The 15,803-nt window shown below is 38.2% G+C and overlaps 1 protein-coding gene across 5 annotated transcripts in view; it reads left to right on the forward strand.

Annotated features, from left to right (window-relative positions):
- LOC122550323 (disco-interacting protein 2 homolog C) overlaps positions 1-15,803 on the forward strand; it is a 615,797-nt gene that overhangs the window by 39,922 nt on the left and 560,072 nt on the right. The window lies entirely within an intron of this gene.

Consider the following 15,803-nt stretch of genomic DNA (forward strand, 5'->3'; position numbering starts at 1 on the left):
GGAAAATGAAATATTATCTTTGAATCCTACATTTGGTTTAGGGAAGGTGTGGATTTGCAAATTGTTCTCTATCAAGAATGATAGATCTATGCCTAATTTTTAAAGCTGTGGGAAGAAATAAAACAGGAAATCGAGGGCTTTGGAGTCCCTTTTGCAATGGAATGTGGCAATGTCATTTATTTGCATCTCAGTGCATGATAGACTTACTGATTTCCTTAAATTGGATCTTGTTCTCTGAAACAAAAAAAACCCAGACTGTGTGTTTTGTTTCAGATAATGGTGATGTTTTCCTGATGATTCTCCCAAGGTGATTGCTTTGAATTAGTTTCATTGAATGTTCTTTTGAATGTATTTAATTTGTTTTTGCTGTGTGACTTTGAGTCACACTGTGAAGCGTGAAATAAGATTATGGTATTTGGGCTATCGAACCCACTCTTTTCAGTCCAGAACTTATTTAATCTGCAGACCAAGCTCTTTGCAAAGTTACTTCTTACTCTGTAGCAAAGCTCCAGCAATCTATCTATTGCTTCATCTCATGTTCCTTTATTAACAAATTGACTTTCTTCGCTTTACGTATCTGTATTGCCAGCAGTTCAAAGTCATCATTCAAAAACCATCATATTCACACACAGCATCTGTATCTATACTAACACATGTAGACTCCAATCCAAGTCCAAAACATGTATTCATTTATAGCTTTTGCTGTGAATCTTTTTTTCACACCTGGAAAAGTCCTGTTGGTAACAAGGATCACAAAATTGTATAGTTTTAACATACAGTAACATTGCCCTGGCCTAGCCTTCCAAGCCAATAATAAATTGCGTGAAGTCAAATTAATATCTGCATCAATTTTTGTTTGTTTCAAAAGTGTTACGCCAATTGAGTTGTATTTGTAAAGAAAATGGGAAGGTTAATATTCACAAGATAATTCCTTTCAGTCTTAATTCATCTGTCTATTCAGAAATGCCCTTCTTATTTCAACATATAATTGTTACTTAAGTGATCTCAGGGTTTTCACTTCTGGAAGTCTAACTGGAAGGGACGACCCTATGATTAAATAGACCTATTATGTAGTTGAACCCTGAGCCCTCTTGTCATATGATTGCAATTTACTTTGAAACAATAGCTCAAATTTACCTTTTCCATTGCCATAGCTATCTTATAAACCACTTACATAGCGTCTTTTTTCCCTCTCCATCAAACTGGAAAGCTGTATTTGTCTTTTTAAGCTTAACTCGAACCTCTAATACCAGAGGTTAACCTCATGACTTTTTCTGCCCCATTCTACATTTTTAATGTTTAATTTCTGTCTTAGTGAAGAATTTAACAAACTTCTTAAAATATGGTCTGAATAGGGCACGGTTTAGATTGATTGGATTTGTATTCCACTGTTTTTGTCATCTATTTCAATGGTTTGTTGATTGCTGGATTGCATTTGGAGACTTTGAATGTCAAATGTACAAAGACTGCTAGCTCTCTTGACTTCTTCCTTTATTATTTAATGTGACTCTTGTGGAACATTCATCCAGTTTTTTTTACATTTGCAGTGCTTCACAATTATGGATGTTTAAATTTAATTTCTCTCATACAAGTACATCAGGAGCTAGATGACTTCCTTATGCTCCGATTCAATAGGTTCTGAAATGGCTGATAAATCTTTTGCATAGTCAATAGACTCCTCATGTAGAGCAGTTTGTGCTCGAATGATTGTGTGGATGTTTGGAAGTTTGAATGCCTTGACTTCACCTCCACCTTTCATCATGAAAACACTCTGTTCGGTGCTTTCCCAAATGAACCTTCTCCAGTTTGGCTGGTTATGAGTCACGGTCACCCATGAATGGGTAGGTCCCCTTCACTACCCCAATGACGACTGGAGAATATTCCTAAAACATGTCCACTAGCTTCCAAGGAGTCTCCTGCCATGAGTTCTGGGTATGTGTTCTGGCTACTTCTCTCAGAGAGTTGTGGAATTCAGTGCCCCACAGTGCAATGGAGGCAGAATCAATCAGCAGATTCAAGAAAGATGAAAAGCAGACTAAAGGGCTATGCGGAGCAGGCAGACAAGAGGAGTTGAGACCGGGATAAGATCAACCATGATCATGTTAAATGGCAGAACGGGCTTGAAGGGCTGAATTGCCTACCCCCTAATTCCTATGTTCCTCCTTTTGGAAAATGCTTGAAATTCAGTGACAAGAAACACAGTCCAACAGCAATATTCTCTCCCAAGCCAATGTTCCCAGCTTTGCAGTCCAGCTTTGCAGTTTGGTGTGGCATTCATCAGTATACCTGATACCAGGCTGTTGAAGCAAATTTTATTTAGGGTTGTGCCACTCACAGAAATGCTGTGTCCAACATGCTGTAATTTCTGAGTTCCTGCCTTCGGGTTTTCTCAAAATTTTCTCTAAGTTTATCTTATGTATACTCTTTTTTTTTGAAAGGATGTGATGGAAATTAGGAGCAGTAATTATTTCAACATGGAACTTTGGCACCTGATTGTATCTCCCCTTAATTCCGTCCCAGTCCCGGCATAACCCATTTCACAAATATATCTTCGCAAATCCATTGTTCCTATCCCTCAGACAGTTTACTGTCCATTTCAGTATTTACCTTAAATTCTACCTTTTGATCTGTGATCTTCACTCTCATTCGTAACCACCAGTCTCTTCTTTCCCCTCTGGTCTCTTGCATAATAATATGCAAACCCTTTGGAATTGTCTCAAATCAATATGTAATTGTGTACGTAAAAGCCTGAATCCACATTCTGATCAATTCCCATGAGCATGCTACTGTTAATCATGTGTAAATCAAGGTTAGTCTGATCACAACATTGTAATGGAAATGAACTCACAAAGGATTCCTTTCAGGGCAAGAAACATGAAGTTTGAAAAATTATTCATGTGTATAAATAGTATTTTCTGACATGATGCCAATTTTATTCTTTATCTTTACTATTCTTGAAGCAAGAATTTTTGATTGTGCAGCAAAAAGTGTAATTGATGTAATAGTGGCATTCAGCAATGCCTTCATTTAAAATCTAAGATTCCCATTGCACGTCTTTGCACCAATTTTTATTTTAAAAGAATGTACACCAAGTAGAATAGCACAACACAGAATGACCTGGACAATTTGTGTTGAGGTGCAGTCTGAGCCTTCAGATGTATTGAGCCAAGCATAGTAGAGTACAAAGTTTCCTTATAGATAAGAAATGTTCCAGACATTCAAATCTTATGAGCGGCACGGTGGCACAATGGTTAGCACTGCAGCCTCAAGGCTCCAGAGACCCGGGTTCAATTCCTGCCTCAGGCGACTCTTTGTGTGGAGTTTGCACATTCTCCCCGTGTCTGCGTGGGTTTCCTCCGGGTGCTCCGGTTTCCTCCCACAATCCAAAAAATGTGTAGGTTAGGTGAATTAGCCATGCTAGATTGCCCGTAGTGTTAGGTGAAGGGGTAAATGTAGGGGAATGAGTCTGGGTGGGTTGCGCTTCGGCAGGTCAGTGTGGACTTGTTGGGCTGAAGGGCCTGTTTCCGTCTAATCTAAAAAAAACTAATCTTAAAAAAAAATCCAATTTATTCATCTTTGCACTTGGAGTTGGATCAGTATAGAATGTTGAGATACAGCTGGAACAGATTTAATATTTTCATTTAAACATAAATGTGAAACTTCAGTAGTGTTGCAAGAGTCCAGATTTTGAAGAGGATTGATGTTGAAGAAGAGTTTAGGCATTATGGTCCATTGATCCTCAGACACTCTTTTGATAGCTCAGGTAGTTCTGTTTTTAATCCCAACGTTTTGCTCTTTTTCTGTATCTAATATAATCAACAGGGAAGAAATATATAAAAGTATAGAAATGGATAAAATTCTGCAGTTCCTCTGCCTATTCTAAAATCAAAACCTGACTTGCCTATTTCATTTATTCTCCATTGAATTCTTCCACGAAGTTTGACTTCATTAACATTGCATTTTACACGGTCCCAACCCTTGTTATAAAGCAATTAAATCTAAACTGCCTCTTATCTTCCTTTAGAATTACATATGATATGTGCTGCAGTATCATGCCATTTAACCCAATCAATCCATGGACGTGCTATGCTCCATTCGAGCCTCCTCCCATCTTTTTTCATCTAAATGTATGGTAGATTATGATAATAATCATACGTCCTCTCCCTTATCTGCTTGATTAGTTTCTCCTTAAATGCATCTATACTATTTGCTTCACCTAGTCCCTGTAATAGAAAGTCTACATTCTTACCATTTTTTTTTTGGATGAAGATTATTCTGAATTCTCTTGAATTTCTTGGTGACTATCTTTTATTGATGACTGCTAGTTATGCTGTTCCCCTCGAGAGGAAACATATTTTCTCTGTTTGCACATTACTAACGTTGAAGAATCTTAAAGACCTCTATAATGTCATCTCTGAGCCATTTACACGAGGGAAGAAAACCAATCTGTTTAATCTTCTTCTGACGTACATTTATGTATTTCTGGTACACCCTTGTAATTTGTTTTTCTGCACCACGTCCAATGCTTCTCTATCCATTTTTATTAATGGCAATTACTTTAGCAAACACATAGGATTGGGAATAAGGATTAGAATTTTTAAAATCAAGGTGGGTCAGAGAACACTAGTTGGGACAAGTTCTGAGTTAGAATATGGACAGCATTGACAACTTGCGTTTATGTAGCTTTTGACATGTGTCAACATGCTCCACAGGAGTGTAATTAGACAAAGGTTAACACCAAGCTAGTGATGGAGGTATTGAATTAAGTGACCTAGGATTTGTCTAAGAAATAGACTTTATGGAGAATTAAAATGAAGATGAGGAATCAAGTAGGCTAGTAATGGACAAATGTGTAGAAGGAATTTCATTTCATCAACTGTGTTTGGGAAAGATAAATTCATAATTGGTTGCTTTTGAAATGTTTAACTCATAATAGATTTTAGTTGTTTTAGTTATTCTATGCTTCTGGGAAACACTGCTACAAATTCATCATGTTTTAGTTTGGCAAGATAATATTCAAATTTAGTAGATTTAATTCAATTTATCAAACTGGCCAATTGAATAGTTATTTATTTGTGTCCAAAGTCCTTTCCTTATAACTAATATGGATTATCACTTATACTTTCAAGGGATCTTGTATATAAAAAAAGGCATTTTTTCTAACTGACTGCTAATGAATGTTCCATTGTATTTTATGCAGGAACGCATGATATATTTATATCATGAGGTATGTTGGCCCATAGGAAGCACTTAAGTGTTTGTTAAAATCACATTAAACTAATTTGTCATTTCATTTTCTATTGGTAAAATTGCTGACAAAAAGACTGCAATGAAAGCTCACACTTTATTAAGCAAAAACAACACCTATTCATTGGTGTTCCCCAACCTGTTTTTATATTGCTAAGTTTACTCAATGGACACATTGTAGTTTCTGTAACCCAGTTCTTCTGTATTCCATAGCCACTTTAATGGTTAGTGAAAAATATATTATTCTAAGAAATTAGAAAGAAAATCCCTTTTGCATTGTGAAATAAATCATGGGTAAGAAATTGGGCTGCAGAAAATTCACATGACTATTTAACAAACTGTAATCTAATTCAGTATTATTGTTCAAACCAAATGCAGTCTTCCTCAAGCAATTGTGAACTATTTTTAATTAACCTGTTTGGACTTGTTATGACACACGTCCAGAGCAGGTCAGACCTGGCCTCTGACCTTCCTACCCATAGGTAGAGACATTACTAATGCACCACAAGACCACCTTCTGCAAGTAATTATGCGTTGACATTTTAATTTAGCTGTTAAACAGATTCAAATTTTAGGTATGCTCTCAGGCATATTAACTAGGCCACCTTGTCATGGAATGACTTAATAAATAAATAATGTGGTAGTTTGATCAGTGAAGCTTGGAATTGATCTATTATTTTAAAAAAGTTGTTTGTGATGTGAGCATTACTGGATCATCCAAAGTTTATTACCCATCCCTAATTATCTTTCAGACAGTGACAGCTGTAATTTTGAACTCCTGTCCATGTGATTACAGGTACATTGATTATCCTGTTAGAAAGACAGTTCCAAAGTTTTGACCTAGCGACAATGAAGGAATGATGACGTAGTTCTAACATGGTGAGTCGCTTACAGGGGGATCATGCAAGACATGGTGTTCCTATGTATTTGTCCCATGTCTAGCCAAGTAGAGGAGGATGTGGGATTAGAAGGTAATGTTGAAGGAGTCTTAGTGAGTTACTGCAGTGCATCTCGAAGATGCTGCCATTGTGCATTAGTGGAGGAGAGAATAAATATTCCAGTTAGTGGTTGAGTGCAAATCAAGCAGGCTGCTTCATCCTGGATGGTGCTGAAGCGCATTCATCCATGCATATGAGGAGTGCTCCATCACACCCTTGACTTGTATCTTGTAGATGATGGACAGGCATTGGACAGACAGGCGATGTCTTACTCACAGATTTCCTAGCCATTGACCTGTTGTAGCTGCAATATTGACACGCTGGTCCAGTTCAGTTTCTGCTCAAAGATAACCCCAAGGATGATATTACTGGAGGAATGCAATGATGGTAAAACCATTGAATGACAAATGGGGATGGCTAGATTCTCTGTTGTTTACCTGGCATGTAAGTGCTGCGAATGTTACTTGTAACTTGTTAGCCTATGCCTTACTGTTGACCAGTTCAAGCAACATGCTGACATGGGCTGCTCCAATATCCACGATGCTGTAAATGGTCCTGACTATTTTCCACTTGAAACTCTGCAGTGATGTCCGGGACTGTGTAGATTGACCTCCAGGAGCTATAGCCATTTACCTTTGTGTAGGTTTGACTCCCAATCAGTGTAGAGTTTCTCCCGATTCCTTTTGGTTCTTGTTTGGCTAGGGCTCCTTGACGCCAAACTTCATTAAATGCTGCCTTGATTTCATGGTTAGTCATTCTCAACTCACCTTTTTTTTAAATCCATGTTTAGACCAAGGTGTTAGTAAGGTCAGGAGCAGAAACCCAAACTGAGCGTCTGTAAGCAAATTATTGCTGAGTGAGTTCTGCGCAATAATGCTATTGGTGATCTCTTCCATCTTTTTCTTAAGGATTGTTCGGTGGTCACTCTTTCCTAAACTGTTCTGGATAAATGCATCTGCATCAGGCAGATTTATTTTTCCCTTCGTTCGTCCACCACTTCCCGTGGACCCACTCTAGGAACTGTAACTTTTAGGACTCGATCAGTCATGGTGCTGTTGAGCTGCTCTTCATGGTGGACGTTGAAATCTCCCATCCAGAATACAATCTCCTCTGTTGTCATCCTCAGTGCTTCCATGAAGTGACATCCAGTACGGAGCAGCAAAGGGTGGTAGTACGTAGTAGTCATCAGAAGGCTTTTCTTTGCCTATATTTGACCTGATGCCATATGATATCATGGGGTCATTGAGTCAGTGTTGACACCCACCTAACTCCCATGTATGCCATTGTGCCACCACATCTACCGTATCTGTCCTGTTAGTAGATAGCGAACATCCAAGGGTGATAATGATGTTTTTGGGAGATGGTTTATAGGTACAATTGCATGCGTATGACTATGTCAGGTGGTAGCTTGACTCTTCTGGGAGACTGTTCTCCCGGTTTTGGAACTAGATGTTAGTGATGTGCCCTTTGCAGAATTGAGCTGAATATGCCATATGATCCCGATACATTGGTCAATGCCAGGTGCATTGCATTTAATACATCTGCATTTAATTACTTTTTGACATTCCTTGTTGATTTGATACAACTGAGTGGCCATTTCAGGGGGTAGTTCAGAGGCAACCACTTCGCTTTAGTATGTAGTTATGTTTAGGATAGACTGGATTTCCTTCCCTGAAGGACATCAGACTACTTTTATAATTTTAATGTTGGTTCGTAGGAAGAAAACTAGGCTCCACATGATAACTTGTGATTTTTCTTCCCTCCACAGCCTCATTGTGGTTGTTAATCCCAAGAACAAAGGGCCAGGACAGATTACAGATACAATTTCATGAACATTTTTCGCTAGTTAAATTGTTATTTTCCTAAAATTTGTGGACTTGGCTAATTCCTGAGCAATTTTATAAAATCAAATCCTGGTGCAGACGATTTTTTTCTTTAGTCAACAGGAAGGAATAATTGTGTTTTTTTTCCTGTAGCCTTGGAAACGTAGACACTAAATGGCATACTTTAGTGCGATGCTTGTAGATAATTACTACTTTTGTGTGGCTCAGAGGTAACACGTTGGTCATTTGTCAAATTTCAAAGGCACTGCATTGTTAAAGCCGATTCCATAAAGGAATTGAATTACAGGCACTGTACCATTCATTTTCATTCGTACAGCATCTTTTTAAAAAATAATATGAAGCAATTGTTGCCCTATTTGTTCACGTATGATAAATGCATTGAAGGTGCATGTTTTAATTTGTAATTTTTATTAATGGAACTGATTATGTAGTGAATAACACCATTTGAGTGATCTAAAAAAAATGTATAGAAGCCAATAAAATAAATGCACAATAAATATCCTGTCAAAACTGACATCCAGCACTTGGCTGTACTGTAAAAATTATAGCTATGATTTCTTGTCTACCTACAGCCTTGCCGAGTTTTCCCAGAATAGTACATATTCTGGGCAGACACGTGGTTAGCTGAGCTGTTTGGGAACTTTAGTCAGCACAATGATACTGACTCTTTCTCCAAGATCAGTTGTCACATATTTTGATGGTTGAGTATAAAGAAAGTAATTTTGAAGGAAAAGAAATGATTCCGTATCTGAGAATCTGAGATTGCTTTTGGGGAAAAAAAAAGTCTGGTTAGTTTTGAGCCTTTCGATAATTGTTCCTTGCTGTACAGATTTCCAAATTGGACTAAATTTTAAGCAGAAGTAAAATTTAATAGATTGTGTTCTTTTCATTTTGCAGGACACAATGAAAATCAAACAAAAGGTTTTTTGTGCATAGAAAGGCAAAGGAAGAGAAATAGTTTTACTGTATTAATTTCTACTTTCCTATAATCTAAATTATATCCTGGAATATCTGGAATATAGTTTTAGTACAACTGTAGTCCATTGGAGTGCTGGAAATGATGTACTGTCCTAAACACCCCTACAGAGGAATGAAGTACCCTTAAAATTCTTTTGGTAATTTTAACTTGATCCCTAACTGGTGGACAAATGAAAAGATCATGTCAGCCACCTGTTTTGAGAAGTCATCGGAAAGTTGAAAAAAGACAGTGCTGAATATGGAAATAACCACATTAAGGCCTCATTTCTAATTGGTGAAATTACTCCAAATTTTTATTATTTTTCTTGATAGTGGATGTATAGTACACACAACCATCTTTGAGAGATCCTGAAAAATAATGGTTAGTCCTGTGTCTATCGGACGCTTTGGACTCTGGTCTCCCCTGTGACTTGGCTGCATCTTGCTTGGCCATCATAGTGTAGCCAATCATGTTGTTTATCTAACTTCTACCATATCAGTGGCATGTGGTAAAAGAGGGAGAGGTTCACAGTCAGGCATGTGATGGGAAGAGTTTCTACAATCACTGTCCATACTTCAGACTAGAACATGCATGCAACTGGGCCTCTCTCTCTTATCTGTAGCACACTGTCATCACAGCTATTTTGCTTTTGTAATTATGTTGCATTATTGGGTGTGAGAATCAATGTCTGATCTCATACTGGTCTTTCTCACTCCAGAGCAGTTCAATGTGATGATTGAAGGAAAGTGGTCTCATTTGTTGGGTGGAACAAGTGCACCATGAAAAAATAGAAAATAAACAAATTCACTCTAAAAATGGAAATGGAAACTAGGGTTTATTTTCAAAAGGTACCTGCAACAATTGATAGGATGAAGCTAAAAGGATCCAAGGATGGAAGTGTATCATGGGGAGATTAGGAAGAGGGTCATGTTGAGTTTAAACGCAAGCACAGGACAATTGGCCAAAAGGCCTGTTTCTGTGTAAGTTTTATGTATTTTTTTTTTGTAATACGTTTATGGATACAATCGTGTTCTGAAGACGGGCCACAGGACCTGAGATGTTAACTGCACTTTCTATTCACAGAAACCACCAGACCTGCTGAGTTTATCCTACAATTTCTTATTTTGTTATGGATGCAGTTAATTATTTGGTATGGAGAATGTGCTGCAGATCATTGCATCAAAATTTGTAAATAGTAATCCATATTAGAGTGGGAGTACTCAGTGATGGGACCTGCTTGGGTCTTGTGTGAGAACAAGGTGGTATTTCTGTTAGGATAAGCCAGTGATGGTTACCTGTTGGAATTTAGCAGGAAACTAAACTGGTCCCGAAAGCATTTGCCTGTTGGGTTTCAGCTGAGTGGGTTTTGCAATTAATGAATGATGGTCCTCCCAGAATAGGCAACATATCTGTGTCCTTTAAATTCCATGCGAGGCCTGTGCATTACTTGTTCCAATTGGCAACTATCCCAGTTTTTATTTTTCCACATCTGGTAGGGAATTTGGATGAACCAAAAAAAAAGCATCTTCTTGATCCCAAGAACTAAGTCAGTGCGAGTCCGTGAGCAATGGAGAGTTCCTTACCTTGCCAGGAGCAAATTGAAAATTAATATAATTGGGTGCAGGCTGCAATATTTCTAGTGCCCTCACAGACCTTTACACAAAGAAAAAGGTGTTGAAAGCCACGATGAAGCTTTTTGTTTTGCTCAGCACGTGTGATGCCATTCCTTGAAGCTGTTATAACAGATTCTGTCTGGTGATATCATCTCAGTGGGATGTTGGAATTGATTTTAATACCAAATTATTCCTGCAAATCAAATTAACAGAAGTTTTGCTTTGCTTTGCAATTGGTGCTTTATTCTGAATGCTAAAAAAAAACAGAACTTAAAAACAAATGTAGTGGCTGCTAATACAACATAAAATAAACAAGCTTCATGTTTTTCTTTTTGGTTGCAATAAATCTATGATTTTCTCTCTCAAGTATAGCGTGTAAATAATTTGCAATACATTTTCAAGGCAGCTGAGGCTTTTCATACATAAATGTAGTTTTGAAAGAATGACTAACCTATTCTTTTTTTTTAGAATTGATTGCTCACAAATATTTTTCTTTTGCAGCCGAGGGCTATGAATCTAAATATAGTTGGACGGTTGAACATTGCATGCATTTCTAGGCAAGTACGTGGACAACAATGACTGAACTTTAGAGTTTTATTTGAAATATTCAGCATGCCAGTCCTTGATATCACACAGGAACTATGGGCAGGTCAGGCGGTATAGCTACAGGGCAGCTCGCAATAGAATCTGTGACAGAGCCTCATTAGTAGATCACAGTTTGTGCTTTGTCTAAGCCTGGTGGCAAAAGTACCATCTGCTAACAATAAGTTCCAGATCAGTCAACAATCCAAAAATGTAATTTATTTTAATAGAAAGCTCTCAAACCTTTGAGCTTCAAACTTTTGAAAGTGAATGCTCTGTTCCTATGACTATTTGAAATGTTGTTGAAAAATGTGATGCTGGAAAAACACAGCAGGCCAGGCAGCATCCGAGGAGCAGGAGAATCGACGTTTCGGGCATAAGCCCTTCTTCTGAAGAAGGGCTTATGCCCGAAACGTCGATTCTCCTGCTTCTCGGATGCTGCCTGGCCTGCTGTGTTTTTCCAGCATCACATTTTTCTACTCTGGTCTCCAGCATCTGCAGTCCTCACTTTCTCCCTATTTGAAATGTTGACAAAGAAAGCAAATTATTAGGTACTGGACATGGACATTGTGGTCATGTCATAATTGAGGATATATTTGTCACTATCTTAAGAGTGATACTTTATAGTGCGACAGATAAGTGTTTTATCTGCTGTCGAGCTGAATCAGCACCTTCCTATGAATTGCTGCCACCTCCTCTAAGTGAAGTCATGTACAGAACCTATTTGGTCTAGTATGGTAGAGGAAAACCACCTCTAGCTCTAACTAGAGGAGAATCTTGTACAGAGTAAGTTGTTTGCATGTTAGCAACTAGTTATAGATTTCACTGAAATGATGGACACTGTTCAAGTGTCTATAAGGGGGACATGGGTGGCCTGACTGATTTCTTTGAAATCCTAAGCTGCTCTGCCCACAAGTCTAATTGGCATCATCTTAGTGGGTGTTGCTAAGGCATGCCTCAATGTTAACCCTTTCAGTCCTTTACACCTTTATGCACCGATGAGCATGCAATATGTTTCTTTGGTCTCCTGTGATCAGATTTCTTCTTTTCAGTTGCCCAAGTAATGGACAAAATTAGAAGGTGTTCACACAAAATAACACTAAGAAATATGGTTGCTAGAAATCACAAAAATAGAAAATGCTGGAGTAACTCAGAAGTTTTGAGAAAGAGTCACTGGACTCAAAATGTTATCTCTGTACAAAAGTTGTCAAAACAGCTGTTTTTTCCAGCACTCTCTTTTTTTGTTTCAGATTTCCAGCATCTGTAACTCTGTGTTTATTGATACAGAGGGTGTCAGATGTCTGAAACTCTTAATGTGCAAGGCTGTGGACTAAGAAATAGAGAACAAGAGTAGCTGGTTGGACAATTGCTGGCTGGTGTGGATATGTTGAGCCAAATGGCCTTCTGTGGTGCTTTGAATTTCTATATTTCTCTGATACTTAGTGTTTTTCTGTCAAGAGTTAGGCATGCTTTATTTCCACAGAACTGCAGGTCCATAATTTATTTCCTCTTGCACAGTCACTAACTAATTGTGTTAACACTACTTACTGTAAAATATATTATGAATTGATTATGGTGCTCATGATGTAAGGCATAGATTATTTGAATAAAGAGTTTGTGCATGGAGAAGCATAAATAGGTGTTGTAGCAAGTTTTTTTAGTTCATGCAATTTTTCTCTATGAAATTTATTTAGTCTTGAACATTGTGATTCCATTACTCTGTGGATATATGATGCATTCTCCATTTGTGTTCAATGAAATAAATGCTGAGTCCATGTATTTATTATGAGCAGTTGCAACCCGACAAAGCCCACAAGGTAATGTTTGTTTTTATGTCTGTGTTTTAATGAGGGCACCTTGACTAATAATTTTATATTCGCTGCTTAAAATTGGAAAGCAGTGGAGGTATTGTGTCATGGGATCAGTACTGCACTCACTATTGTCCAATAAGATAATAAGAAATAGCAACACTGGCAGGGTGTTTGGCCAATTGAGCCTTCTTCACCATCCAATAGGATTGTGGCTGATCTAACACTCTTCACATCTAATTTCCTGTATATTCTCTAAAACCTTCTCTTCATCTCAACCTTAAATATACACACAGACTGTGCCCCCATAACACTCTATGGCAAGGAGTTCGAAAGACACACAACCTTCCGAGAAAAAAATTCTTCACATCTCAGTCTTAAATTGGTGCTCCTTTATTCTGAGAATATGTCCTCTGGACTAGCCTGTCACATGAGGAAAAACATCTTTTCAGTATTTACCCTGCCCCAGCTTCTTAAGAATCCTCTATTCCTCAATGAGATCATGTGTCCTTTTTCTATTCCAATGAGTAGAGTCCCACCTGTTAAATCTTTGCTCATAAGACGATCCCTCCATACCGGGGATCATCCTAGTGAACCTTCTCTGAACTGTCTCCAATGGAATAATATCTTTGCTTAAACAAGGTGGCAAAATTGCTCAGAGTACTTCAGATGCGGTCTTACTAGCATCTTATACAGTCGCAGTGGGACTTGGAGTGGATGTCTGCAAGTAAACATTCTGACCCTTCCACATTTGCCTGGTAAACCTGCTCCTCCTCAGACACACTTCAACATTTGGCCAGAAAGAGTTCCACCCTTGGTCATCCTTCCTGCCCTGTGCAACATGAAATTCCATCTAATAATAATTATGGAGTGACATTGACAAAGACTCCCCAAAGGGGTAAAGAAGAATACCTTGCCTGCTGCATATGTCTTGTATACATTCAGGAATCTGAGGACATGCATTGCTCATTCACCGAGAACTTAATTGGGAAGGGATACTTGATTCTGGTGAGCCAGCCTTTTTAATTAATTTGCATGAAATGTAAATGAATGTTAAGGGTTTCCTGGCCCATTGTGTCAGGACATTCGATCTGTCTTTAAAAGTCCAAGAATTTAATTGCAAAGTTCCATCCGACCCTTGGGATCCTGATTTTTTTGACCTCTTGTGTAATTAAGTTTCTCATCCACCTTGCTTTCAGCTGTCAGGAGCAGCACAACATTCAGCCCAATATTTTGAGTGTCTGTGATCTTTACTAACTGCTCCCAGTTCGGTGACATTTCTTGCACAAGTGGAATCAAGAAGGACAGGAAGAAGAGCCGAAGGAATAATCGAGTTCTTGGTGTGGAGGGCAGGAAACATTAAATGACAATAGCTTTGGCATTGCAAGGCTAAAGTGTAATGGGACAATTAACTAAATAAAAGTTATCTCAAAAAAAGTACTGTGGCAGGTTAGATGAACATTAAGGAGCCAATAGAAGTGAGAGAAAAATATCAAGCTAGCAAAGAAACTCAAACATGGGGCCATTGATTTTGGTTGAAACTTATTGTACTCTGTGTTATGTCACTGCAAAGTGTTGAGTTGAAATGTGAGTTGCTGTTCCCTGAGCATCTACTGAGACTCACTCAAACACTGTAGCAGGACAAGGGGAAAGAGATCAGAGTGGGAGCAAGGTGCCAAATTTAAAATGACAGACAACTAGAAGCTCAGACTTATCCCTGTGGTGTAAATGGAGATGTTCTTCAAAGCAATGTTGTTTCACTGTGGATACCCAGTCCTTCCCTCCCTCTTCAAATGGACTAAGATCCTTCTGTTTCTTCCTTGAAATGAGGCCCAACTAATTCCCATTTACCTTTGCCAGCTTGCCTGACTGAACTTGTTCTCTTGGCATCTATGTACCTTCAAATAAATCATCCATGTTTTTGGGGGTAGGAGAGGAATAATAGAATACCTACGGTGTGGAAGCAGATCATTCAACCCATTGAGTCCACACTAATCCTCCAAAGAGATCCCATTCCCCCCTACCCTATCATGTAATTTAGCATGGCCAATCCACCTAACCAGGGAACCAGAGTACCCGAAGGAAATCAACACAGACACGAGAATGTGCAAACTCTACACACACCGTCATCCGAGGCGAGAATTGAACTCAGGTCCCTGGTGCTGTGAGGCAGCAGTGCTAACCACTGAGCCACTGTGCCACCCCAAATGGAGCTGGAAATAAAATGAACATATTTATTTGTTGTAAAGCTCATGGACCTGTGAGTATATAGTGCTGTATTTGCTCTGATCATTCAAAATTGGCAATTTATAAAAGGTTGCAGAGAATATTGCCCATGGGAAGACTGATGTTTGATTTGGCATTTTGTGGTTTACTGTTACCAGATTCCAATGAGTTAACATTTAGAGTGATGTGAATATTCAAAGACATGAATTCATACTTAAGTTATTTTTCATATTGTTTCAATAGCAATTATAAATTCAGGTTTTATACATGGACAAACTATTTTCCGTTTTGTTCACGAATACCTGCTTTGATTGCTGTGTCTCTCAAAAATCAGTCTGTTCGTAATGGCTTTCAGTCCATCCCTTTTTAAAGTCAGTAAGGTATTTTAGTATTTTCATTCTCATATCAGTTATCTTTCCTGTTTGCATCATATTTCAAATATCAATTTTGATACATTACAAAACATTGTGGCAGTTATTTGATTTACATCAGGTTAATCCCTGTGGTACATAATACAACAAGGAAAGAATGATGTTCACATGTTTAATCATAAGCACAGTTTTATATTGCAGTTGTAGCCTATTCTC

This window comes from Chiloscyllium plagiosum, unplaced genomic scaffold, assembly GCF_037043375.1.
Source record: "Chiloscyllium plagiosum isolate Xiang-an unplaced genomic scaffold, Cpla_swu_hap1 HiC_scaffold_5, whole genome shotgun sequence".
Lineage (NCBI taxonomy): Eukaryota > Metazoa > Chordata > Chondrichthyes > Orectolobiformes > Hemiscylliidae > Chiloscyllium > Chiloscyllium plagiosum.